The sequence below is a fragment of the Grus americana genome, chromosome 2 (assembly GCF_028858705.1).
Source record: "Grus americana isolate bGruAme1 chromosome 2, bGruAme1.mat, whole genome shotgun sequence".
NCBI classification, from domain to species: domain Eukaryota; kingdom Metazoa; phylum Chordata; class Aves; order Gruiformes; family Gruidae; genus Grus; species Grus americana.
Genome location: NC_072853.1, coordinates 101,305,168 through 101,331,363, shown reverse-complemented (window position 1 = coordinate 101,331,363; position 26,196 = coordinate 101,305,168). Strand labels below are relative to the sequence as shown.

At 41.5% G+C, this 26,196-nt stretch overlaps 1 long non-coding RNA gene across 1 annotated transcript in view; it reads right to left on the bottom strand.

Moving 5' to 3' along the window:
• LOC129203058 (uncharacterized) overlaps positions 1-26,196 on the bottom strand; it is a 264,016-nt gene that overhangs the window by 56,872 nt on the left and 180,948 nt on the right. The gene's annotated exons all lie outside the window — the stretch shown is intronic.

The window sequence follows — 26,196 nt, the reverse complement described above, 5'->3', positions numbered from 1 at the left end:
GTAAGCTACTGATGAATCCCGATGAAGTCATAAAGAGAATTGATCTTTAATCTCGACTCCGAAATATAACACATTTCTTGAATTACATAGTTTTACATTAGCTTTAAAAACGTAATAGGAGAGTAAACATTTTCATTTGCTACCATTCCTATTCTAAAAACAGAGAACACGGCCACGCAATTTTAATACGAGTCAATATTGTAGCTGTTGTTGCATCCATATAACTGCATTTGCGTAGGCACGTATGTAGATGTACACACATAGTATAAGCCAATTCATGACATTTACAGACAAAATGTATAAGATTTGTTTCAGACCTGAGGAAGGGCTTGTGCTTCCAAAAGACATTTTCTCTATTAGTTCATCTAATAAAAGGCATTACCTCTCTGATCCATATAGTGCTACACACACTATTTACACACTAGTAGTGTTTACATACATACAACACACATATTTCCAACCATGCACTCTTTTTTTTTGTTCCTGTTTGATCTACATCAATGGACTAACAATAATTACACACTACCAACTGATAAAGTACGCACACTTAAAAAAATGGAGTAAGGTGTTGTTCTTACTAATACACATGGCTTTCTAAGCTGTATTTTATATGTACATAAATTTCCCTAGAAACAAAATGGCACTGTTTATGTTTTGTACATGATCAAAGGATAAAACCTTCACACTGCAAGTCTTTACAGCCCCATAATTTATACTCCAGTGTCACAAAACAGCAATAAAACATTTTAGAGATAGCCATAAAATTGCAATCCAAGTTCGATCTTTTCAAAAGCTCTGCTTCCAGTCAGATGTTAGGGTTTGGGCAGGATTATTTATATTTGATCAGTGGCAAAGTTCACATATGGTCCAAACTTTTCCAAAGTTTGCCCGTTTTCTGATGCAGCCTGCCAGCTCAGGCTCACTCCTGTGTCTGGGAGGAGCTGGATCTTTGGCTGCAAATGCTTTCATCAGAAGAGGCCCGCATCATTAAACCCAGCGTGCTTCAGCTGAAATACATGGAAATTTGGGGCAAGGCAAAGAAAGGCTCTGAAGGATGTGGATTTGGGGGGCTGGCCTTGTAGCAGAGTTTGCCCCAGCTCTATGGATTTCATTGCTTCCAGAACCTGCACCTCTGGGGTGCATTACACCACCTAAACCCAAAATTTCCCTAACATATCCAAAACATGATAACCTGTGAAGCTTCAGAGCCTTACCCCTGAACAGACCCAGTGAATCTGAAAATGGAAAGTGGGGACCGACTCCTGTCATCTCTGATTCCTGCCTTACCGAGGCCACTGATCCCTCAGCCCAGAGGTCCCCAGGGTGGCCAGCGCCAGCCCCGCAGGTGACATCCCAGCGCCTCTGCGGGAGGTGCTGCGCCTGCCCTGCAGCTGTGACCGAATTCCAGCAACTTGAAGGCAGTCTCTGCTTTGGCCGTCCAGTTTTCATTTCCAGGTCCACAGGCAACACGATGGTTACATTTATAAATAACTTGCAATCAATGCGAGAATAGCTTTGATTCTGCTGTTAACCCACTGAACTGGAACAAAAACATTTTCCTAATAATTACTGTAATGATTTATCAGTAGGGTATTACAGGAAGTGGCCCTTATATGGTATATACATGTAATTGTGGGAAAGTAGTTACATAAAATACTAAGTTAAATACTTATAGTTGTTATATAAAATACTAAGGCAAAAACTTGGATTTTGGTTTTCCTAATACTCACTTCTTTACTTGACCATAGGAACCAGGCTACAAAATACCACCTTGTACGGTGAGAAATATTACAGTCAGGAGGCGTATAACAACTCAATTACTTATTGCTTCTTTCTACAAAGAATAAATACATTTTACCAATTTTTTAAACTCCATTTCCTGAAAATGAGGTTTGCGTAGTTTATTTTAATTGTGTTTATTTTAAGGTTATGAAAATGTAAACAGTCTGCTAGAACTTCTTTGGGTAGACAAACGTCAGTGATGACCAGGAAACAGATTTTAGAAGGCTTTCCTGCATGCTTTGCAGTAATGTGGTTTGGTTTTGGTTTTCAGTTATAGATTATACTCAGCTTGGAAAGCAGCAAAGTCAGTATTTCAGGACAGTCAAGATTCCTGGAAACCTCTAAGAACCGTAACATGTCAGGCCCTGATTTGGGAACGCACTTACCTGTTTAACCTCAAGCACAAGACCTCACATCTTTATTACACAAAACTTTAATCAAGCATTTAACTTTGAACATGTATTGAAGTGCTTTGCTGAATCAGGAAGGATCTGGACCTTTTTAAAGAGCAGCATTGTTAACTGACTGCAAAGAAGTTATATCCTGTGACTAGGCTCCTAATGAGCCGTGCCTGCTGGCAAGCAGCTCTGGCAGCACACAGCAGCCAGCTAGTCTTCTGCAGCAGGACATATGGACCGCTGCATTACTCGTGGGGTAGTGGACCACCCCCTCCTACAAATTCTGCAGTACGAGTTGCTGCTTGCTCCAAAAGTACTGGTTCCTGTGTATACCTGGCTGCTAGTCACAATAAATTAAAAAAGAAAAAGAAAAAAACAAACCACCTCTCCATTTTAGTCATCTATAAACTAATAGTGAAGTGATTTACTTAAGTGATAAGTTTTACGGTGGAAGAATATACAAGGCAATAAAATGTCTTTTACAGCTGGTTAAGCACTGAAACAAAGCTGAGACGTTTGATAACTGCAGAGAAGTTGCTGCTGAGGATATTCTAACACAAGGAGCATTCATATAATAAAAGAAGATTAAAAAGAAAAAGAAATCAGTCATCAGGATTGTTTCCTTTATGTTGTTTCACCTTTCAGAGCTGCATGGAACTGCAGCCATCACTTGCCTTTTGCTTTCTGCAGAAGCCAATAGATACCAAGGACGGGCAGTTTGGGTACAAACTGAACAAAGAAAGGTTTTGAGAAGTGTAGACCTGTTTGAGGCCAAGTAAATAATTGATCAAAGTCCCATCCTTAGTGGAAAAGGAATGCTATGATTAGAAAATACATTTCCAAAACAGCTGCCCTACTATCTTCAGCAACCTGACTTTGAAAAACTGAAGAGGTCGTACTCAGCTGTGATGCAGGCATATGCAAATCCTTTGACTTCAAAAAAGTTAAACCTACTACAGCAGCTCTGAATTGGTCCCAAGTCATCAATTACCCATTTTGTGCATATAAATATTACTGGGCAGCATTACAGATACTATTCTGAGAAGCTCAACCGTCCGCTTAAGGAAAGATTGTTTCATAGTGTCAATAAAGACTTTGGTGGTGTTTGTCAAGGGAACAGTTGCTATTTCTATGCTGTGATTGAGAGAAATTCTTCTCTTGTCATAGACTAGCATATTACAGTGCCTTAAAGTAAAAGAATCTTGAAATAATGCAGCTCCTGTAGGTTACTCCAGCTTAAAATCAAGCTTCTCACATCCCTCTCCTCAGATAAAAAGCAGATTCAGAGGATTTTAAGCAAACCTCCATATGATTTTAACTGTTAGCAAAATCAATTTAACATTATTATTCCTACTCCTTCTTCCTAAAACTCTTCATACAACTTTCTCAGGTCAGGTATTTTACTGCATGCATTCTCTGTGCTCACTCTCTCCCTACACTGCACTCTGCTTTTGTGCGATGTCAAACAACATGGGCCCTCACTTTCAGCTGGAACTTTTGTATAGTGTTGTCATACAAATGAAAGAAAATATTTTACCAGTTTAAGCTGGTTATCGTTTCTTCTGCTCCAGCTAACTTTCCTGCTTACTTTGGATGGGTAATTGGTCTACAGTCTCCAGTTAAAAATTCTTACAGAACATAGATAAAATGCAAAGGTTAGTTAAAAAAAAAAAGTTTGGGCACGTACTGTGTGAAAATACTTTTCCAAACTGTTCTGATAACCACGGGTCAAATTCTGGAGTCACTATTACTAATAATTTTTAACATACCTCTGCTGCACAAGGTTAGCTTCAACTCTTTCAGCTGTAGGTCAGTCAGACTTCAGCACAAACTGTACAATTTTGACATGCTTTGTGTTACCTTAATTGTGACATCTTAAATAAGGCCGTTGCTTTTTAGAATAATTTATTTTGAGTTTGAAAAATACTTCCAGAAATTCACAACTAATGGGACACATCAGAAGACTATCCTATTTTGACATGATTTTCTTTTGTCCTTTTTGAGGATAGAGTTACTTTGGGTACGTTGGCAGAATCTCTTAAGGAACACATGATAAGGTGGCACACGTTCTCTTAGTGTCACTTTATTCAAAACTGTAAATCAAGTTTATTGTTGGTTCTTGATGATTTTCAGTAGTATTTTACACTACAGAAGAACGGTGTAGTTTTCTGGTTCTTCAACCATCTCCAGTGTCCTGTAAATGACATCTGACAGATGGAAAGAGTGTCAGCTCTTCTATCACCACAATATTTGGATTCCTACTCACACATTCAAACAAATTTTGAGAGACTGAATTTAAACCAAGCCTGAGTACTTGTGGTTTTCTTAGCCCACAACCAACTTCCCAGCCTTTCAATCTGCGAAAGTCATCGGAACATTAATAATTCTTCTCCCTTGAACCACTGATACTCCCTTTCCATTTATTCGTCTTCCTGTAAACACATTTTTTGCTTCAACACAAAGCAGTTGCATCCTACACATCTAATCAGCATGACCACAGTACTTCAAACCTGCCTTTAATCAAAACTAGTGTCCAAACTACTCCTATATGCACAGCTACCACAAGTATGTACCCACAGGAGCTTCTCTGCTTTTTTAAGTTGCAGTGGGGAAGCCTACATTTTTCACACATCCCTTTCTACTTAGCAATGAATAATTTATCCCTATAAATTTAACCTTCAAAGATACCTAAGACTTAGAAACAACAGACACAGATGAGGCATGATGAAAGTAGCTCATTCTGGCATGACAGTGTTTACATCGTGTCCCCATTTAAACACAAACCCCAGGTTTAACATGCTCCCCTTCTTCCCCTGCCCAGAAGGATCTAAATCTGGGGTAGCATTTCCTATTCCAGCACATTTAAAACCATCTGCTCTTTCTTGTGTTTGCTTGTTTTAGGCTACAGATAAATTCTTCCTGCCTTGATGCTTTCCCTGTCCTTTTCTACTCACCGCACCTGTCTTACAGGTTGTTTTTCCCTGACTGAGACTCTGGTGGGTTTTGCGCACAGGGCTGCAGACATAGGTTGATTTAAACACAGAAGTACTTTGGGGTGGAGGGAGCATCACAAAGAGACAATTGTAAAAGATACCAGGATTTCAAGCTAGAGGTTTTTTTCTTTCCTTCCCCCCGCCCACAGTGGTCCCCATAAAACAAGTGTCCCCTTTCTCCCTCATGCAGTCTTTTCCTGTGCTGCTCTCACTCTTGACATTACTGCAAGTCTCATGACTCGAAGACGCAGTTCCCAAAGAGAAATGCTCAAGTGAGAATGTCATGACCAGTTGACCACAAATGTTACCATTATTCATCGTTAAGCTGAATTATTCCTGCCCACCACGGATCACATCATTATGCAAAGGCATGAGCTAAGAATATGGGGAAAGACTGGCAAAAGGCCTCTTTAAGAAGCATGCCAAATTTCACCAATTCATTTCATGAACAAAGCATGTCTCTCGAGGTAATCTTTATACATTCCAAATACTTTGGTGCTAAAAAGAGCCCAGGTGGTTTTTTCTGAACTTCAGTGCACACATTTCCCTGACTTACATTTTCAAGAGGGAAGACTAGATACTATAATGATAAACAACAACATGAAAAAAAGAGAGATTCAGCTCTGTTTTTTCCATAGCTTCATTCACCACTGCGGTCATTTCTCTTGGCAGTGACATTTTAAAAGCTGCAAGAAAAGACCAGAAACAAGGTTGACTTTCAGATTATTTTTTTTTAAACTTGAATGTTGTCAGCCTCATGTTTAGAGGGAATATTTAATCTTTGTCAGTCCATTTATTTTTTCTAGGACCTATATAGGGAAGTAAGTTTATCATTCAGAAAAAAACATACGCTAACAAGATACATGAAGAAAAACCTCCCTCAAGGGAAGACTTCTTTTCAATTAGAGAGGAGACTAATCAAAGAGAAAATGACAGCAACTCATTTTCAGGGCACCACCACATGAAGACCCAGTTAGCAATTACACATGTACGTGACAATAAGCCATGCACAGCTTGAATATGCTGGAGCTGGACCCACATGGTATTGCAGCTCAGTGATTTCATGGTGATGATCTCACCCCACTGCCTGGGATCATATCAGGGGGGCGGATAACTGTGGTCAGCTTTGGCACACATGCACGATCGAGAATCTTGCAGGACTGTCATCATACTAATATTACCATTACTGACACAACTGAGGGCAAGCAGAAGAGACACGAAAGGGTACAGCAAGGTGCAGAGGCCACAGCTCAAGACGTGTCTGTACTGCACCCACACGAGCAGCATCAGAGGATGCCGAGATAAAGGAGTTACACCTGGTTTCTCACAGGAGCACAGGATTTCAAATGCAGTCATCAGGGATCCCAGTTGTGAGCACGACCACAAGCACCTTGCACCTGACTTCAAACTGACCAAGCACAAAGCCTCCTGGAAACACCGGTTTGCTTCATACCAAGGGAATAACAGCACAAGCTTCGCATCTCCCATCGCTGCCTCCACGGCCTGCGTCCTTGACACATCCCCCATGGGAAGAGGCGTGGAGCAGGGTTGCTGTGGGGAAACACGCAGCGGGGAGGCAGCGGCAGCCACAGTGCAGCTCCCCAACCAGCTCGGAGCTTCACCTTGCATTGGCGCTCAATTTTCCCTCAACAAGTTGTTAAACAACCACCTGACTACAGCTCTCTCAGGGGCCAAGTCTGAGTGTGTTATTGCACATTTATGCAAGGCAGGTCCCAGATTTGAAAGTATTTATGTGTAATAAAAGGTATCTTAAATTTACAACACTTTGAGATTAAGTGCCTATAGTTTCAGATAACTACCAGCTCCCAAAGAAATAGCTTAGTGCTTAAAATATTTTGACACTACAGCACATTGCCCACAGGCCCCACATGTTTCTTGGAAAGCAGGAGGAGAAACAAACATGCAGCAAGATTTTGCTAGTATGTCCATCTTACCCACCAGCTAGTTTGGTTCTATTCAGCAACCTTAGGAAAGAGATAGCAGGAGGTACAGAGAGGGAGAAGCACCTTTAAAGCTGCACTGATTTCATGCATTACCTACGGTTTGTACTGTGCTCAGATTTCCAGTCCTTTAGCCATGCTAACCTTTTGCTAGTTAAAATCAGCAACGTCCACAACAAAGAAACTGGTCCTCTTTACAGCGGCTGTAAATGTGATTTGCCTCCTTCATCTGAAGGCGGTATTCAGAGGCCGGGGGGTTCTCTTGGCTGCGCTGTGTCTCACAGAGGGCACACACAGAGGGCTCTGGGAGGGGGCAGGGGAGGGGGGGGTGTGTCAGAAAGCACTAGCCGCTCTCCCGAACCTGGGCACAGAAGAAATGAACAATTGTGCACACCGCGAAGGCAGGCTGCCTACACAGCTTGCCTGGAAATTAATGTTTTGGGATAGCGAAAGGCCACACTGTTATGAGGTTGTCTAAAGGCCACCCGCAGGTCTAATAAATAAGGGACTTAGGGACAGATGGAAGTAGTTGCTTATGCCAAAGGAAAGGAAAAGTGTGTTTTGGAGAAGAAAACCCAGCAAACTCTCTCCTGCCATCCCATCTTTCTTTTGCCCTCCTGCTGCAAAGAAAAGCCTCACCAGTATAGGGGAATTCCATTTACCCCAAAGGTTGGATTTTGGTTTATTTCATTTCTCTTTAGCTTGAGGTGTTTTGAGGTTTTTTTGCGAAGGCTTTGAACTTTTTTTTTCTTTAATAAATGTTGCAGGAAATAGTACAGAAATCATGTCCAGGTTTAATTCCTATGTCAAAGCTCTCCACCCCTGTGCTTCATGCCCTGGCTCGTCGGGTGCATGCCTCGCTCACCCAGACCTCCTCCATACCGTCCTGCTGAGACCCAGGGTGAGGGAATAAGAAATGACCCAAGCACCTCCCTCTAATATTGCAGCGATTATTCATTTCCACTCTTATTCTGAGATCAAAAAAGCAACATTATTAAACTACAGCAAAACAGTAATGTTTGGGAGCGGGGCAAAATGGTTATGTTTTCACACTTTATTGGCCAATTTCATTCCCTGTGCAATTTGTTTCCTCATCCCTTCTCCTGCGAGGCACCATTCCTCTTCTCGCTCCCTGCCTCTTAGGAGAGCTTGCAAAAGACCGGAGGGCAGCACAGGGCAGATGCCAGCGCGCGACCTCTATCCGTCCGTAGCCAGGCACCATGTGTGAATGAGGTTTGGTGTCGGTTTCCATGGCAATGCAACCACACAGTAAATGCACGCCTCGCATAGGGGGTTTTTCGCAGAGGTACGTGAAACAATAGAGCTAAGCTTGGGACATATAGCTAAGCTCATGGCGCATAAGGAGTTACCACCGCCACATAAAGGCAGAGCATTTCTCTTATGTTTTCCCATGACTACCTCTTTATTTTCCTGCAACAATCTGTCCTTTCTAAGCAAGCATTGAAGAGCAGGAGTTTCAACAGCTCATACATATATGTGGGAGTACAGCTGTACATACATGCAGACAGGAGAGACCATGCTATCTATATATGGTCAAACAGTATTTCCAGTGACCCCTCTTTACCCTCTTATGTCTGAGAGAGTTTCTTAAGGGCTTTCCTCAGAACCACAAAGCCAGAGCTTTAATTCCTGACCTATTTCCAAAGCTCAGCGAAAGCCAGCACAGATGTATGTTCACCACAGAAACATCCTGTGATTTGTAAAGCAATTTAAAAAAAAAAAAAAAAGTTCTGAACTTGCAAGGCTAAGCACTCTGAAAACTCTTAGATCAAAAAAGTCATTAGGAAAAAAAAATAGTTATTTGTTTTAAATGTTTTCCTTTTTTAAAGAAAAAATGATTTTCATTAGATGAAAATGCTTAATGGTTTGAATGAAAATCTAAGGGTTTCAAACCTCCAGCATGGGTGTAGCATCTGATAGCTAATCGTTTCCTAAGCTTACGGAAAGGCAGAAACCCCACGTTGCACAGATTGTCTCTCAGCTCCACCACGTTCCTGCATCAGTCCTGCCGAGAGCTAACCATGCTCCTCAACCAGGCGAGAAGGCATGGCTGCTCTAAACGGGCCTTGAGACATCCCTTGGAGGTAAGCACTGGTTTCTAAATTTAGGGCGTGCAGTGTTTTGTGCAAAAGCTTGCGATCCTGTACGCTGCACAGCAAGTTGCCATTCTTCAAGTCCTATTTTTGGGCTGGCCATTGCAGACTCCCCCAGGATCAGGCAAAGAATTGCTACAACATTTTCTTGAGTCATAAAAGACATTTACCTGTCTTGCCAATATTGGACTGTAAAGACCCTTTGCCGGAGCTGAATATCTTACGCAACCCTGAAACCAACAAACATACTTTTCAGGGCTTTTTAGCACTCTCATATAACTGTCTTCCACAAATGCCAGACATCAAAGACTAATGTTGCCTGACGAGCCATAATTGACACAATGACAACCAAGTATCTCATATCATCATCTAATATTTTTTTAAGCAGCGTGGCAACCTTTCCGGCTATCCACACTTCTTTTAAACGTTTCACTTTAAAAGCAATGAAATGAACTTTAAAATTGGCAGTTTAGTATAATGAAGGATTTGTAAGAGCTGTGATGTCTTTTTCTCATTTTGCTCCTAATCGGCACCCATAATTTGCACTTAATTCAGATTATCAACGTACCACTACTACGAAGGGGAGAAAATTGCATTGTTTGATTGTAAAGGAAAAGATCAAAAATACTGCTTAAAACCTAGCAGGTAAAATATGAACTCACAAAATACGATAATCAGTAAGCTTTCACACCTGGGGTGAGAAAGTGGACATGAATGTATGGCAAGTTTCCAAAAACCTTCCTCCTCTCTTCCTTTCACATACTGTATGGAAAAGCGTGCCAAACCCCAAAGAATCATTCCCACTTTGTGGGGGGAAGAAGAGGGAAATTAAACCACATGCTTTCCATAAATAGCACTCTCCTCCCTTAAATAAACCTTGAGCACTCAGCCTGTGACTATGTTACAGTTTAAATATTTTGCTAACCTTATGCTGTATTCTCAGGAAAGCAAAAAGCAACGCTGAAAAACATCTGCCCCCAAACAAGTTATATACGGGTGTGCTTTAAAGGCAGCTTTTCATCTGTTTAGAAAAAGGGGTGCTCTCGCTAGGAATGCAGCCCAATTCATCCTAGGTCATCTGGAATGGCTCGGCTCAAAGGCCCCACTATTTATCCACAGCTAAGAACTGCCGGGCTACGCTGCCTTCATAATGAAGCTGGCTTACCCCTGCACAAGGGAAAGAAAGAGAATAGCATCAAAAGAAACAGTCTTACTGGGGTTTTTTAATGAAAAATCATCTGAGCAAGCCACTGTCTGAGGAAAGAGGAGGAGGTTTCTTTGGACCGATGATACTATTTAATTAATTAAGGCACATACCAGAAGCAATTGGAGTGCAAAGACACAACTCGACTGAAATGACAGGCTGGTCCAGAGCCCCTCACCAGACTCGGTTTGGTCTGGGAAAACACAGGCATCATGAAAGGCTGCGCTCAGTCTGCTACGGAAAAAGCCGACATCTTCTCCCATTAAACTGTGCATTGCCTTGCGATACCCTCAGCCACAGAGCGGAGCAAAGACCAGAGGATGCTCACGAGAAATCAGCCCCCACCCACCCAGCCCTCCTCTAACTCTGACCCCCCAGAAGCGAGTGAATTAGCACTTTGCATGTATGGACAGGCCACGCTGGAGCCTATATATCATACATATGTAAAAAATCACATACATCTCCTCCTCCACCTCCTAATCAACAAAACATCAGGCTTTCTTTTAAAATGTAGGCAATGGGGAGATTTAAGGTAGGGCAATGGGAAGATTACAAGGGCAACTATGCTGACCCTTACCATTCACAATATGAATTGTGGGTTGCAAAAAGCAGACTGAGGGCAACACAGTATGAAAAGGCAGAAGCAGAGATAATCAGACAGGTCGCCAAAGAAAAGGGAAAACACCCACCTCTGAACGACTACATTAAAATAGTGGAAATTGTCATCTTCTGATCTGTCTGTATCAGTCACGACTATCAACAATCAAGCTTGCTTAAAAATTGTGGTGTTTGAAATAATTCTCTCTACTCCTTACTTGCACTGGAGGAGGGTTCAGCCATATAATACACATAGACTGTGACTCCAGTATTTTCCTCCCCCTAAAAATGGCTAGAAAGTTAGTACCAAGAAAATAAAAGCTAAGAGTCATAGTTGATCATAGTATAACAGAAATGTAACTTGAAATTTAAAAATAAATAAAAACCCCCACCCACCAAAAAAACACACAACCAAAACCGAAGAACAACAAAAAACACTCACACAAGTAAAGCCCCCTGCAAATACTGCTGACAAGTTATCATTTACAAGTTGGCTGTCCTGGTATAAGTTTTGGGGGCAAAATTGCCAGTAAGCCAAGTAGTGACTCTTTGATGTCAGTTGTGCCTTTGGACAGGTATAAATGCAGAAAAAGGCTTTTATCATAGCTTTATCTACAATCACGTTCAGTTATTATGATAACTACATTGTCCTAAGAACAATAGGAAGAAGTGTTCAAAACATCAAGGTAACTGTTAAAAGTGCAGAAACAAAACCGTACCGCACACCCAGTGACCTGACTCTCCATGGGCTATCCCCGATTTCTAAAATCCAGCAGCCTGCCCAGGCTGCCACTGAATTTGTCTTCATGGGTTACACAGAACAACAACAATTTTCACTTTGCTCTAGTAATGTTTCGAGCAGGGTCACAAATTACATTACTCCCCTCTACCTTCTTCATCAATATCCCTCCCCACCCCAAAAAAAAAAAAAAAAAAAAAGAGGGGAAGGAAATTTAAACCATCACCTAATAAAATAGCTATTTGGAGACCAGGTTGTGTTGACTTTGCTAGAGCTGACTGATCTGAGCTCATTCTTTGCATTTCCAGCCAGAGGTCTATGCTGGTACCTGCCATGGCTACACAAATCTTGCCCAAAGGAAAAAGCATTCCTGGGTTCCTCTTTCAAAGGCTCCTATTGCCCCTTGTGAAATGACTTGAGTCTTCCTTTAAAAAAATAAAAATCAATGTTTCAATGTGCTCTTGATGCATGCTGCTAAGGCAGACCCAACAACAGACCCAGAAGGGCACGTTGCAAGTCAAATTCTTCGTACATTTTAATTACAGTTCACACAAAATGAAAGGCAGGTTAATAAGCTCAGTTCATAAAAAATTAATAAGAAATGGCATTTTTGTACAGAAGATCAGGGGACTTAGCCTTCAGAGGGCTGATCAGAAAAATATATTACATGCAAAAGTCACCTATAGTCCTCATTTGGGAAAGAGGAGGGAGCAAAAGGGGCAGGCGTTGGAGAAAGAAACAAGGGATTTTATTTAATAAAAACTTTTTTAAAGAGAAGCGTTTCTCATTAAGCTGGTCCCTCTACACCAGAGCAGCAGATTCAAAAGGTTTTCTCCCATGTGATGTTTTTCAAGACCATCGAACGCACGCAACTCTGCAGATGCAGGAAGCAGAAGAAAACTATTTCGAGCAGCAAAGCTGGAAAGGCAGACAATAGTTGCCACCTCCAGATAGTGAGAAAACGCACTTTCCCGAGGGACCCGTGGCCACCCATATTTAATGCGGGTAAGTGAGAACATGCTCCGCTCTGGCCAGTGTGAGACCCACTACTGCAGCTGCTCGCTCGAAGCACTGGGTGGCCCTTCACTTCAGCCGCCCTGAATGCTTTTAAATGGAAAACATGAGCACAGAGATCTGGGTGGTGTTCTGAGCGCAGCAGCCTGAAAAGGAGGGGGAGGTGGGGTTGTCCCCTGCTAAACACAGAGTCACAGCCCCGCGCCGGGGAATCCCACACAGAGCACCCGCAGAGCGCCCGACACCAAGGTGCGGTGCTGAGCTGGGCTGTGCATCAAGGAAACACCACCCTGCACCTCCTGGTAACGCCACCAAAATTACCTGAACGTAACATAGACTTTAGCTAGACCTTTCTTACATCGTGTTTTGGCTATCTCATAAACACCACCAGTGTTGTCATTAAGCAGAGAGCACGAGAAAGGTGCTGCGTGCCAGGGCTTGCTCTACACCCTCTTTCTCACCCCATGTCCAGGGTTACACCTTGCAGCTCCCCACCTGTCCCTCGGAGGCAGCTGTGGCTCTAATTCCTGCTACTAAATTTACTTCTGAATGCACACATGATTTGGTCTATGATTAAAAAGGGATTTATTTTTTTCCCCCAAATGGGGTGAAAGGGAAATTATAAAGTTTCATCTACAAGAACATAATTTCCAAGTTAGATGCCTTCAGTTTTAAAAAAAAAAACCCTACAAGCTTCTAATTTATTAATGAATAGCTGCTGTCTTTGTAATTTTGCCGTACTTATTCCATTACTGTCTGACACTTCCTATTGTCACTGCTTGAATTTTTAAACACTTCCGCATGATTAGTGCTAATCTCCACGTTTCGTGGAGGGCTGGTAATAAAAGGAGACACACACATGGGTGTATAACAACGATTATAGCTAAACGTGCTCTAAAGCCCACTCTTAACGTATCTCAATTTCTAGCATTTCTCCCTTCCTCCTAACTCCCAGCTTCTGAAAGGAAAACAAAAATGGAAAGAAAGAATACTTTTTTCCTCCCTTTATTTTGGGTTTGAGCTGGATTTTTTTCCTGATCAAGAGAGAAAGAGAGCTCCTTCTCAAAGCAAAAGGACTCCCAGCACAGGGTGCAAAGATGCAGGACTCGTGTGAAACAAACATTGGCAAGCAAACAGCAAGCTTTGTATCTTGATTTTCTTTCAGAAAATCTTGTAGAACTGGTACAACAAGCTATTGTGAACAGCTGCTTTGAGGATATAACCTCGCAATAAACAATCTCTGATTTACACACAAGACTACATACACCCAGACAGTCTTTTATTTGCTTACTCCCAAGGATTTCAAACCCTCTTTTACCCTGATTCTCTTTAACACATATTTTCAGCAGGTAAGTGCAAAGGCCTTATGTGTTTGAAAGGACCTCTTAATTCCTGTTTTCTTAAAATCCTACTATCCACACCTCAAAAGAACAGCCAAAGGACTTCTCTGTAACATTACACATTTCACTGGCGCAAAAGCCAAGCGTACTGACTGTATGCACAAGCTTCACCCATCTTACGCTCCAGCAGAAATATCTACCACACTTCTTCCACACGGAACCAACCTCCTCAGCCTTTGCTGGGAGGAAACAAAAATGGCCCTGAAAACATTAGAAGGCAAAGGCTTGGCGTGAAAAAGCTCAGCCACCATTTTCAAAAGTGGGCTACAACACTGTGATCGCTGAAAATAGTGAGCTGCAACAGCCTCTCAGGTCAGTAGCAACACTAAATAACACAAGTTCGGCCCAGGGTATTTATCTACAAGGTTTTACATTTTGTTGAGATTCTGCCTGTTGTTTCAGAGCATGATGCAACTCTTCACTAGAGCTCCCATGTTTGCCAAAGAGGTGTCTGCATACCTGGTGCCCTTCCTTTGGACAGGGGACCCTATCCCACCGCTTCTGTGCGTTCCCTGTTTTGCTTCTTTCCTTCCTCCAAGTCACGCAGGATTCCTTCCTCCTCCCATCCGCAGCAGCTCGTGGTCCTGCCTCCATGCTGATCTTCTCTTCCTTCCTAACACCCCTGTGGAGGGGTCCCTGCCTCCTCATCCCTTTTCGTACCCTCTGCCACCCTCCTGACCTCCCCAGCAGCAGCACTGCTCCCCATCATCATGAATGAGCTCCCTTTCCCCTCCCTGGGAACAACACTGACTCCCCACCTCCCTCCCAACCTGCTGGTTTGTTTCCTATCCCCAGCTCAGGTCTTAGGTGCTTATTACTGACCTATGCAATTCCACACACACTACCTTAAAAACAGCTTAAATGCATAAATGTGAGCAGGAAGGGGGGTGACCACAAGACCCTTCCCTTCTTTTCTTAAAATGTTGTGAAATTTACAATTCCAATGTAAAGATCATCATGGTAAACAGGGACAAATGACCCTGACTGATGCTTAAAAACATTTTTTTTGTGCAAGCAATAGGTGTTTTTCACCACCTCATTCCAACAGCAGTCTCTCCATGCTGTACATGCAGTGTAGACATCTAGCTATAGGTAAGGCTTGTTTACATCATGCCACCAGCACCTTGTGGCTCTACTGGTGGAAAGGACATACAGTCAAGATTTCCTCGTGCCCCAGCTGTCACTGATGTCTGTAACTCTGGCCCTGTGATTTACAGCAGCTCATCTGTCCCAGTAACAGCAGTGCCTGCCTCAGTGCTTAACAGAAAGCTGTTGCTCCCATGCTACTGGTTCCTTAGATGCGAAGCTCCAGCACCCCTAGTTGTCACCATGAACAAAGCATTCTTGCCGTTGGAAACCATGTTTCTAGCTGAACTCATCACTTCTGCTGCTGCCAGCCAAAAACACAGCAGAATCAATACAGTTCATTGTAGTGGGCACCAGCAAGCAGAGTAGGTATGTAGCCAGCTCAGCCAGACTCATAGCTGGGTAACCACATTATACAGGATGTCTGAGGTCATGCATTCTTAGCTAACAGTGATCAAAAAGTTGAAACTTTTACCTCATTAGCCATGGCCACTCACCAGAGATTCCTTAATACCCAACAGCATTCACCTGGGAAGTCTTTGATACCTTTAAGGATTTGCAAGTAGCTCTTGCACTTGGTGTGTCAGGTGGAGAAATATACTGCTTTATTGTGGTCCCCCATATTCAGGTAAACAGGGCTCAGCTTATTTTGTATTTCTCTGTCTTAGCAAATAAAGAGGACTTGCGTTATAGTAGCTCTGCTTTAAACAGAATGAAGCGAGGAGAAGCATCACTCCTAATCAAAGGCACACCAAGGGAGCTCACTGATGTCTGAAAGTGCTGACAGGCTTTTGTGGCACACCTGCTTCAAAGAGAATGGCTAACGCAGCTGGCTAAAAGACATTGCTTAGTTGTTTGCATAATAATTTAAGAGCAATCCTGAGGTGAAAACATAAGAAATAAAGAGGATAGGTTTTTCCACAGCTTCCACAACTCCCCTCACCTCAAATCTGAACTCAGTCCATCCATTTAGCATCTAGCCCTTACTTGCAGAAAAAGTGGCATTTCCAAGTATTAGTCCTACAAATAAAAGTGCTGCACTAAAGCCAGACCTGTCTGATTTTAATGCAACTGGCATATACACTGGCAATTTAAGAGCAGCCCTAAAGCTATGTCTAGCTTGCATATGCAGACCTATTCACATGAATTGTTACAAAAAGAAATTCAAACCATCATGAGAGCTGATTGTTCTTGTGATTTCCCTTCAACATTAATGAAAAGCCTGTGAGCAAACAATGTTCTCCTCACCTTGAAATGACAAGGAAAGTGAATACGCAGGCCAGGCTTTGAGGGCTATACACAGCTTTTAAGGTTCAATCTGGACCTCCTAAAGCAAAGTTTCCTAAACTCACAGGCCCTCAGATCTCATCTACTGAGCTCTTTCAAATGCAGGACAAAGTCTAAAATGTACTACTCCTCTAACTACAAAGAAAAAAATACACCCAATCCTCCAGGCAATGCTTTGAAAATTTATTCCTTCGTGCCTTTATATTTAAATAATGACATTTGTCAAAAACTTACAGCAATTGCATTTAAGACCTTTTCATTTGCTTTAGGTAACTAGATCACACTAGCAGTGATATCTTTACTCTTCCCCAGGAATCCCTAGGTAAACTGTCAGAAAGGACAGAAAACCCTGAAAGTCATGAGGCATCCTTATCTACCTGTCCAGGGATGAAACGAGAGATCTTCTGATCGTGCCCCTTGTGCAGGTCCAGCTACCAATGTGAATCCATTTTCCAAACGCAAGGACTGATCATACAACTGCTTGCACTGGCATAATGTCATAGTATAATATAAAACATTAACTGCTTGCTTTCTAAACCCCTCTCTCCTTTTATTCCTCTCCTCAAGGAAATAGTTACAGATAAAGTTTTTCCAGAGAAGATACTTAATTGCCTACTGCAGCCTCAGATCAAGCAGGTATTTGCATGCTTTAATTTATGTCTACAAAGTTACTTCTGGGCAAAAAAATAAAAGCTAGACCAAAGCCAGCTTAACCAGTTTTTGACAGCCAAGTATATAGAATCATAGAATGGTTAGTGTTGGAAGGGACCTCAAAGATCATCTAGTTCCAACCCCCCTGCCATGGGCAGGGACACCCTCCACTAGACCAGGTTGCCCAAAGCCCCATCCAACCTGGCCTTGAACACTTCCAGGGAGGGGGCATCCACAACCTCTCTGGGCAACCTGTGCCAGTGCCTCACCACTCTCACAGGAAAGAATTTCTTTCTGACATCTAATCTAAATCGACCCTTCTTCGGCTTAAACCCATTACCCCTTGTCCTGTCACTACACTCCCTCATAAACAGTCCCTCACCATCTTTCCTGTAGGCCCCCTTCAGGTACTGGTAAGCCGCAATTAGATCTCCCCGGAGCCTTCTTTTCTCCAGGCTGAACAACCCCAACTCTCTCAGCCTGTCCTCACAGGAGAGGTGCTCCAGCCCTCCCTTCAGCTTCGTGGCCCTCCTCTGGACTCGCTCCAACAGCTCCATGTCTCTCCTGTGCTGGGGCCCCCAGAGCTGGACGCAGTACTCCAGGTGGGGTCTCACAAGAGCAGAGTAGAGGGGCAGGATCACCTCCCTCGACCTGCTGGTCACGCCTCTATACCAACCTTATTGTCTATTCTGCATTTGAAATTAAATGTCAATTCCCAATTTTAAAAAAAAAAATAAAATGCTGCAGTCTTGACAGAACTATGTCTTTATCAGGTTAAACATAATTTGAAACATATGTGCTCATTTGACTCATGCAACATATTAGGATGCCATGTTCATTATGCTAGCTGCCACGATAAGAGCACGCACACGAGGTAGAGCAGCGTGTGAATTCACAGGCCAGCAGGTACTCTTGGGAATTGCCCGGATACACATTTCTGGTGCACAAGAACTACCTCACACTACTTCGCATTAACCACAGATCAAAAGCATGTACTAAGGCAGTAACCAGCGCTATGAATTTACAATGAACTCACCCCACAGTAATTTGTTTGTATACCCACAGCCACAGTTACAGGCTTGAGAGCTGGGCTGGCTCCTTACCTTCTGTTATTTTAACATTCATGTCTTTCCTCCCGTTCATATTTGTCCTGTGGGGTGAAAACATATTGCACAGCTGTAGGGAAACTGTGTCACATTTGCTACCTTATATTTTGACAGTGCAACAACATAGAATAATCCTACACAACAAATACCACCGTTGCACTAACGGCACAGAGGTCTGCCAGCATCCTTACCCTCGTGCAAGGCTACAAGGAGCGACAGTAAACGCACACTGCCCTTCCTTGATGAGGTTGCTCCCTAAAGTTGAAGTCAACAATAATTAAACCTGTAATATTGACAACTGGGATTGCTATACAAACTCTGTGAAGTGACATTTATATACATCTCAGCAAGTTTGAGGATCTGTAATCCTTAAGCTTTGTTTTAAGCCTGTACCACTTTCCTGAACATAAAGATTAATATCTATTCTACATTTCTTCATTTGATTCAACTTTTTGAAATATCAGAGTTCATAGAATTGCCTGTTGGCCCATATATAAGCAATAGAAACATTCTTACCCAAAATGACAGAGGTAGTGCAACCTACAGCATACGTTATCAGAACTTTTAAATTTATTTTTGCCCTTCCTTTTATTCCTTCATGCACCTTTTCCATAATCTCTGTCTTCACTTTCTACTTTTTTTTTTCCCCCCTCCCACAGTATTTTTGTTCTTTTTTCAGAAACTTGCACTGTGTTCCCATCTCCCACATCTGTATTAGTGTCCCTCTTACTGAGCAGGGCTCAGCAGTCAAGATGGAGTTAAGATTTAGAGCTAACATTGTCCAAATGGGTTTCAGATAAAGCAAAATAATTTTTCTGTCACTAATAGCAACGTTGTATAGAATACACACGCAATTAGGGAATTTTGTTGGAGGGAAAAAAAAAAGTTGGTTTCCTTTGTGTAGAAGCCATCCTTATGCTAGACTATGCTTTTAAGTGAATATTGAGATGTTAAACATAACACCATTTCAAAGACATTTAATAAAAGACTAGCTATTCTTAATCACGTGCGTCACTTTTTTTAGCCATATAATAGTTAACATTTTTTCTCCTTACTTCATTTACTAGAAAAGCTAAGGTGTTACATCATCTAATACCAGTTTGCACTTGTATGCAATTTAAGATGCAAGTTTATATTTCAATTTCCTGATCTGCTGCCAGCAATATTTCTTCTTTGGGCTGTTAAAGCAAGATGCTGGATCTCTGGGGTGTTCCATGTGAAATACCATTATTTATAAAAATGCTTAATGTTTTTGACTAATCAAGGGGTTTGAGCGAGCACAGATCTACAAACGCAAAACCGTCTGTCAAAGGGTGGCCTGCTGCATGAACAGCAAATTAAACTGATCAATAGCTGTGTCTGGATTGCCAGTATCCTCTGCATCAGAAATGTAAAAATGTTGACTTCATCCACAAATTTGGATGCCAAAATATTTTAATAAGGTGCTCAAATATGGAGTAAGATGGTTAGTGGCAGAGAAGCTTTTTAGAGTTTGTTTGGAAGTTTTACTCTCTTAGTAATTTTGGGGAAATGCCTAGGAAAATTATGATACAAAAAAGACTGTGCTCTTGCAGATGCCAAATGTACTTCTTGGAGCCACAGAGAACCATCTGGTCAACTGGGTTTCATGTTGTCATGATGTGCTGTGATATTATTAGACTGCTTAGCTTGATGCATCAGAAGGATACAGATCTGAGGTAGATATAAATGTGCCCCATACACTCATACTTTTAGTAACTAACTATATAATGTTTTGGGTTGATAGCTTAAGAATTAATTTCACAAAGAGTGAAGCCAAGGCAAAATTATCTCAGTCTAACTACTTCTGAAGCAACAAAGCTAGACTTGGAATTGATCTTCAGATTTTTTTTTCCCCCCAAAAAAAAGAATAAAATCCCCTTAAGAAAACTTTGCTCAAATGCATCTGTCTACTTCCACTGAAATTCCTCTATCTCATACACACAAAGCTCGTGTAATCTCTTCAAAACAGAAGTTCAAATTAGCTATCAAACAGTGCATTGGTCCTAGACGTAAGAAATAAGTTTTTTACCGTAAGAACAATCATTCACTGGCACAACCTCCCCAGGGACACGGTAGAGTCCCCATCGCTGGAGGTTTTCAAGATGCAAGTGGTTCAAGGGTGCTAAATAATCTCATCTAGGCTCCCTTTCCCATGGACGGTTGGACCAGATGATCTTTCAATGTAAATTCCAACCTGGGCTGTACTATGGTTCTATGATTCTGTATTAGGGCAGTGTGAATAGAAGATCTTAATCACAAAACATATCTAAATCAGAAAAGTTTAAATAAAATCATCAGTAAACAAGATTTGCTTCAGAAGAAGGCAGGCTGTTGCACTTCCTTAAATAGCACTCTATTCCATACATATACATTCAGGGGCCTGCCTTTTAGTACTTTGGAATTGCTTTACTGGGATTCGTTCTTAAGTATTTATAGCATTCATTTTGGAGCTATTTTAACCTCAGTTAAAACTTGTGACACCAGCCTTTCTTCACTGACTTAGGATTTTAAGTTTGGACTTCAGAAATAACAGCTACATCTAATACCTAAATTGGCCAGTAAGAGGAACCTTCATTGTGTTTTGTGGTTTAGAAATCACCAGAAAACAGAAGAACAGTATCTAAGCAGAAAGACTTGAAAACATACTTCAAAGAACTATTTTGCAGACCCACAAGGTTTTTTCCACAGTATTTACTATAGAGCAACAGGCATAAGAGGACTAAATATTTGAAGAATAACATGTTTTTAAGCTGCAAGAAGTAAATCACTTAGAACATGTATACCTCCAAGGAAAATTCTACCATACAAGATAGTCACTGCTGATTACTGCTGCTGTGCTATTTCCAAATGCACCTCTCCCAAAGGTAAGCAAAAAAAATAGTTCAAGATGGTGACAGGCAGTGATTTGAAGCTAACTTTGTACTTTCACCTCCTTTTCTTCTAGTCACCTTGTTTTCACCCAAAGTCAAATTTTCCCAGAAGAAAATTGGTTCTTGCCTAGAAAACATATTGTAAAAAGCTTTAAAAGGGTATGTCAGTCCATGACCATGAGCCAAATCAGAAGGAGAAAGAACAGAAAGCATCTCACAATCTCAACTAATGTCAACGTGCTCCTGAACCAATGCCAAGGTTATGACATACGCCAGAAAACATATGGAAAGTTCTTTTGATATTTAAAAAGAGTTTGTGTCAAATGAGCTCAAAACAACAGTTATTTTATTTTTCTCTTGTTACTACTTGTCTACATCATTGTCACATCATCATGTCATTTTGATAAATGAGAAGCATCACACGTTTAAATGAAGAGTTCTGTTTCTTGCCCAAGACAACGATTTTCTTAGAAAGAATTTATTCCAGGGAAGATGCTAGGATGTTGACTTCAGTTCTGCACTTCTTCATCTGCCCCACTTGAGGAGAGAGGGGCTTATGGGGAAAAGAAGAGAAAAAGTTTGTCTTTGAACAACTCAGTGAGAGTAGGGACAAAGCTACCAAAGATAAACAAATGTGAAATAAAGGAGAAACAAAGAATACAGAATTTTAAAAATATTACTGCAAATAAGTAGAGGGAAACATTAAGAGGTCAGCAGCTAAAACCAACTGACATACTAATTAATATCAGACTTATGGTTACCAGGGCAACCACATCTCCCCTAACTTTTATTCTTTTAGTATATTTAGTTTTGCACTGAAAATTCTTTTCTTTTTAGTATCTCAAAAACTTAAGCACCTCTGTAGGTACTGACAGAGCACCTTGGAGCACAAAAGGCTTCTTTGGGAATTCCCGTATGGGAATCCCAGCATGGAGTCGTCAGACTCACTACATCCACTTTTACCTTCTCATGGGTTTACAATGTTAAAATGTTTTAAAAGCTAGCACTCCATATCTTTCTTTCTAACATTCATCACATACTTCTAGCCATCTGAAAGTCCCTAGAAACTTGCTCTCTCAAGAATCATCCCATTTCAGGACCCAAACATCTGACAGAAGGGCACATACTTCCATCCGTACGGTCACCCTTGAAATCAATGAGCAATGCAAAGCTTTCTCCCTGCGGAGGTTAAGCAAACCGCACAAGTTTGTTCAGACCAAGCCTGGGAACAGAAACCAGGTCTTTTGCATGACTGCACGACACATTACTGAAAGGTTATTGTGCTGACCTTTGGTCTCGGTCACAAAACATTACTGGTAATCCTCGTTTTGATTAATATTTTTTGTTTGGGTCTTGCTTTTAGCTTTGGCCTGCTACTTATTTAAATAATTCTCAGGTATTCATGCTCTTGTACTCACAAGTGCCTATTTGTACTGTTTGGTGAGGAAGAGCTCTTGCACTAAATCTTAGAGGAGATACAATCTTTAGAGTTACCTTAGGCTGAAAAATGAATCGAATAGACAAACAGAGCAACTGCTGCACTCCTTGGATGATTTACAAAATTACCTGCAGAAATGCAGAGAAGCATGCTACAGCTAGGATCACCAAAACGCGTCAGGAGGAGGGAGAGAAGGGGGAGCGTGTGCATAGTGGTCTCTCTCACTCGGATTTCCCAAAAGCAGTTTAGGGAAGGCCAAGTTTGGGGAGCTGAAGCTGGCGCAGGCTGATGAGGAATGCTTGACTGGAATGAAGTTATGCTAATCATAAGGCTGTGAAATATGTACTGCCCAGCTGGAAGCAGAAATCAGAACACTGCTGTTACCAATTTGAATGCAAAGAGAAAAAACCTAGGTACAGTTCTGAACATTTCCTGAGAATTTCACATTGTGCAATCACACGAAGAACTAATATTTGCTAAAACTGGTAGTCTTAAATCCTGTCATTTAAATAACTTACCCCAATAGTATCTTAGGGCTCTACTGATCATTACATAAACATTTCAGACTTTTTCCAAAAGTCATTTTGAGGAAATATTAAATTTTTTTTTTTCTATTGTCGTATTGCAGGGTCATACTATAGCCAGGATTACAAACTGAATATCATCACAACTTCACATTCAGACAAACAAATCTGAACTAAAGATTTTGTACACAAGAACACATCATCCAAAAGACTTCCTTCAAAAAGATAAGATGGCATCAGAAACACACTTGAAGGAATACTTTCTAAGAACTGCATAACGGCTAACAATGCAACTGCCAGCCACGATCATAAACATAGGACCTCAATCATAAAATTATGACCTCAAAGTACATGCTACATATGTAGCTTCTTTAAATTAGCTGATAATAAGGACAGATTCCAAGGCTGAGGAAACTAATCTAGCTTTAAAGAGTTGCAACACTGCACCAGAAGCTACTTTGATTCTTACCACCGGGATGCTAGATAAGTTCTAATCTTGCCATCAATTATGAAAGATTCTTATGACAACCTTGATTTTACAAAATTGGGTTATCTTCCAGCCTGTGGACATTTTCCTATTGCATTCTGGGTTCATCCACGTGTACAGCTCACTTCTGTCAGAATGACAAAAGACAATTGATTTTGTTTCATGGTGTATTCTTATCAATGCTCTCCTCTGCTCGTAGCCAGTCTTTGACTGATAGGGTGTTAGAGGAAAGGTCCATTAATTGATTTGTAAATAATTACAGCTAAGTCTTCACTTTTGACTAGCTATCAATAAAGGCCTATCCTTTTTTTACTGGTGAATGCTTTCAAATCAGCTTCAGTGTCCAACTTTCAGCCACAAAATTCATTAAAATCATTAGGTACTTTTAGAGTAGCACCCACTCACTGGTGATGGCAGAGGTAAGAGTGTGTCAGCATTTCTCTTATACCACTTATGAGGATGGATTAGAGAGAAACAAAATAAACAAATAACATGCCTGGAAAAAACCCAAAGGCAAATCAGTAATTTCTTAAAGTGGGATTTAATTTTAAGACCTGGTGGAATTTCATCAGGTGTACAGAGGAGAAAAAAGCACAGGCATTACTCAGTACATGTGTTCCTACACATCCAAAGCCTATGAGTTCATTACCTGTGTGCACACACGTACACAGGTAGTCTGCCTGCCCATGTTCCCAGCAATTTTTTAACCTGTTGACTAAATTCAGACACATTTGACAGAGGACTAGTAAGTTCCTACAGATTTTGTGAAAATATGCAGCTGGGTACATGCAAGGGAGACCTATTTAGTGCCCTGATGGAGCAGGAGGCTGCAGAATGAGCTCCACAGCATTAGACACTTGAGAATTACACCCGTATGGGGGAAACAGATAGCCAAGGAGGATAGAAAGCAGACACACACACGCCCCTGTTTTGCAGGTCCCCAAGTGAGGGGGAAAAGTAGCAGTCAGAACTCACGTGTCAATCAGCAACTGTTCTCGGAAACCCAGGTTTCATTGGTTTTAATGGGTCTCATCTTCTCCCTTGGCATCTCACACAGAACAAAAATCCCTGCACATAAATCTGAGTTTTCAGTGGAAAGCACAAACTCAAGTCTGAAAAGTAGCTATAACACTTAGGCAACCCTTTCACAGGCTGTTAATATGCTGAAGCTGAAATAATAACATATTGAAATTGTCACACACTCAAATACCATTAATTCAAGCAACTGCATCATATTTTGAGATTGCATTTTAAGCAGCCAGCACAACACAAGGCAAGCTATATTTAATTCCTTGTACATAATGCCAACAAATGAGGTAGAGAGTCGTATCAGAGAACTGCCTGTTCAGCATTATAAAACAATTGACCAGAAAGACTTCTTTATTGCCTCTTTCCAGTGATAGCCACCTGCTTCACGTTATCAAGCACATAAGCTTTCCCCTAGTTCAACAGAAGAGAAAGGTACACAACTACAACAACTATGCAACAGCTTATTGTATTATTTTTGTTATTAGTATCTGCTCCATTTGTCAAATCCATTCTTTATACCTGACAAAATATCTGAGCCTTTCAATTCCCCCGCCTTCGCTACCAGCTTTCCAGAAAGAGCTTAAGCTGCAATGCACATAACTAAAAAGGTGTATGTCAGCACACCAGCAGGTCCATGCACAAAACACAAACAGCACAGGTTTGTGGGTTACAGTCTCTCTTCTGTGACATTTCCCATTAAATGCCCAACCAGCGCACACTGAGCACCCACATGTTGAGCCATTTCAGTTACATCCCCACTTGCTCACAGAATAGAGGTTGAGTCACCATCACAGCACATTTGCCTGTGCCTTTTCAATAGGAATTTGTTAAGAGAAGAGACAAAAATCCCCCTCATACTTGTAACACAAGGAGTGTGAAAGTTGAGATTCCCAGCCTCATGGATCCAGGTGAGGCCATCGTTGGGGACAGCAAAACTATGCCTTTATGCGGGAGACACACTTCTCCAAATTTCCCAAAAACGGCCAGGTCTCCTCATCCAGCCCTTACTTGTTCAGCTGCAATGGCACCTATGGACACCATGCTGCTACAAAGGGAAAAGTCCATAAAAGATGGAGCAAGCCAAGCTAGGAGGAGGCAGCCAGAAGATTACAGTCTGGCCATGTTGCATGGTCCTTGCACCCTTGTCCCAACAGGAGTCACTGGGTTACCTCAGCAAGATTTGGGAAACAGGCTCATGTATTAAGTAGCTTTGTTCCATCTGAAACATAAATAATCTGTTGGTCAGTCACATCTGAGATCACCCAAGCACATGGGGAAGGTTTTCTGAGGAATACTTTGTTAGGGACAGCAGTATCACCCCCTGGCCATGAAGCAAATGAACCTCATATCTAACAGATGTTTTGTCCTAGGCTCAGTCACAGCCTGATTCTTGGGTATTGTTAAGAACTTAATGAGAGACCCAAATGTAACTTAGATAAACACATTGCAAGAAAAGAAAAGCTGGCAACGTGTTTCAATTAAAACCTCTCTAACA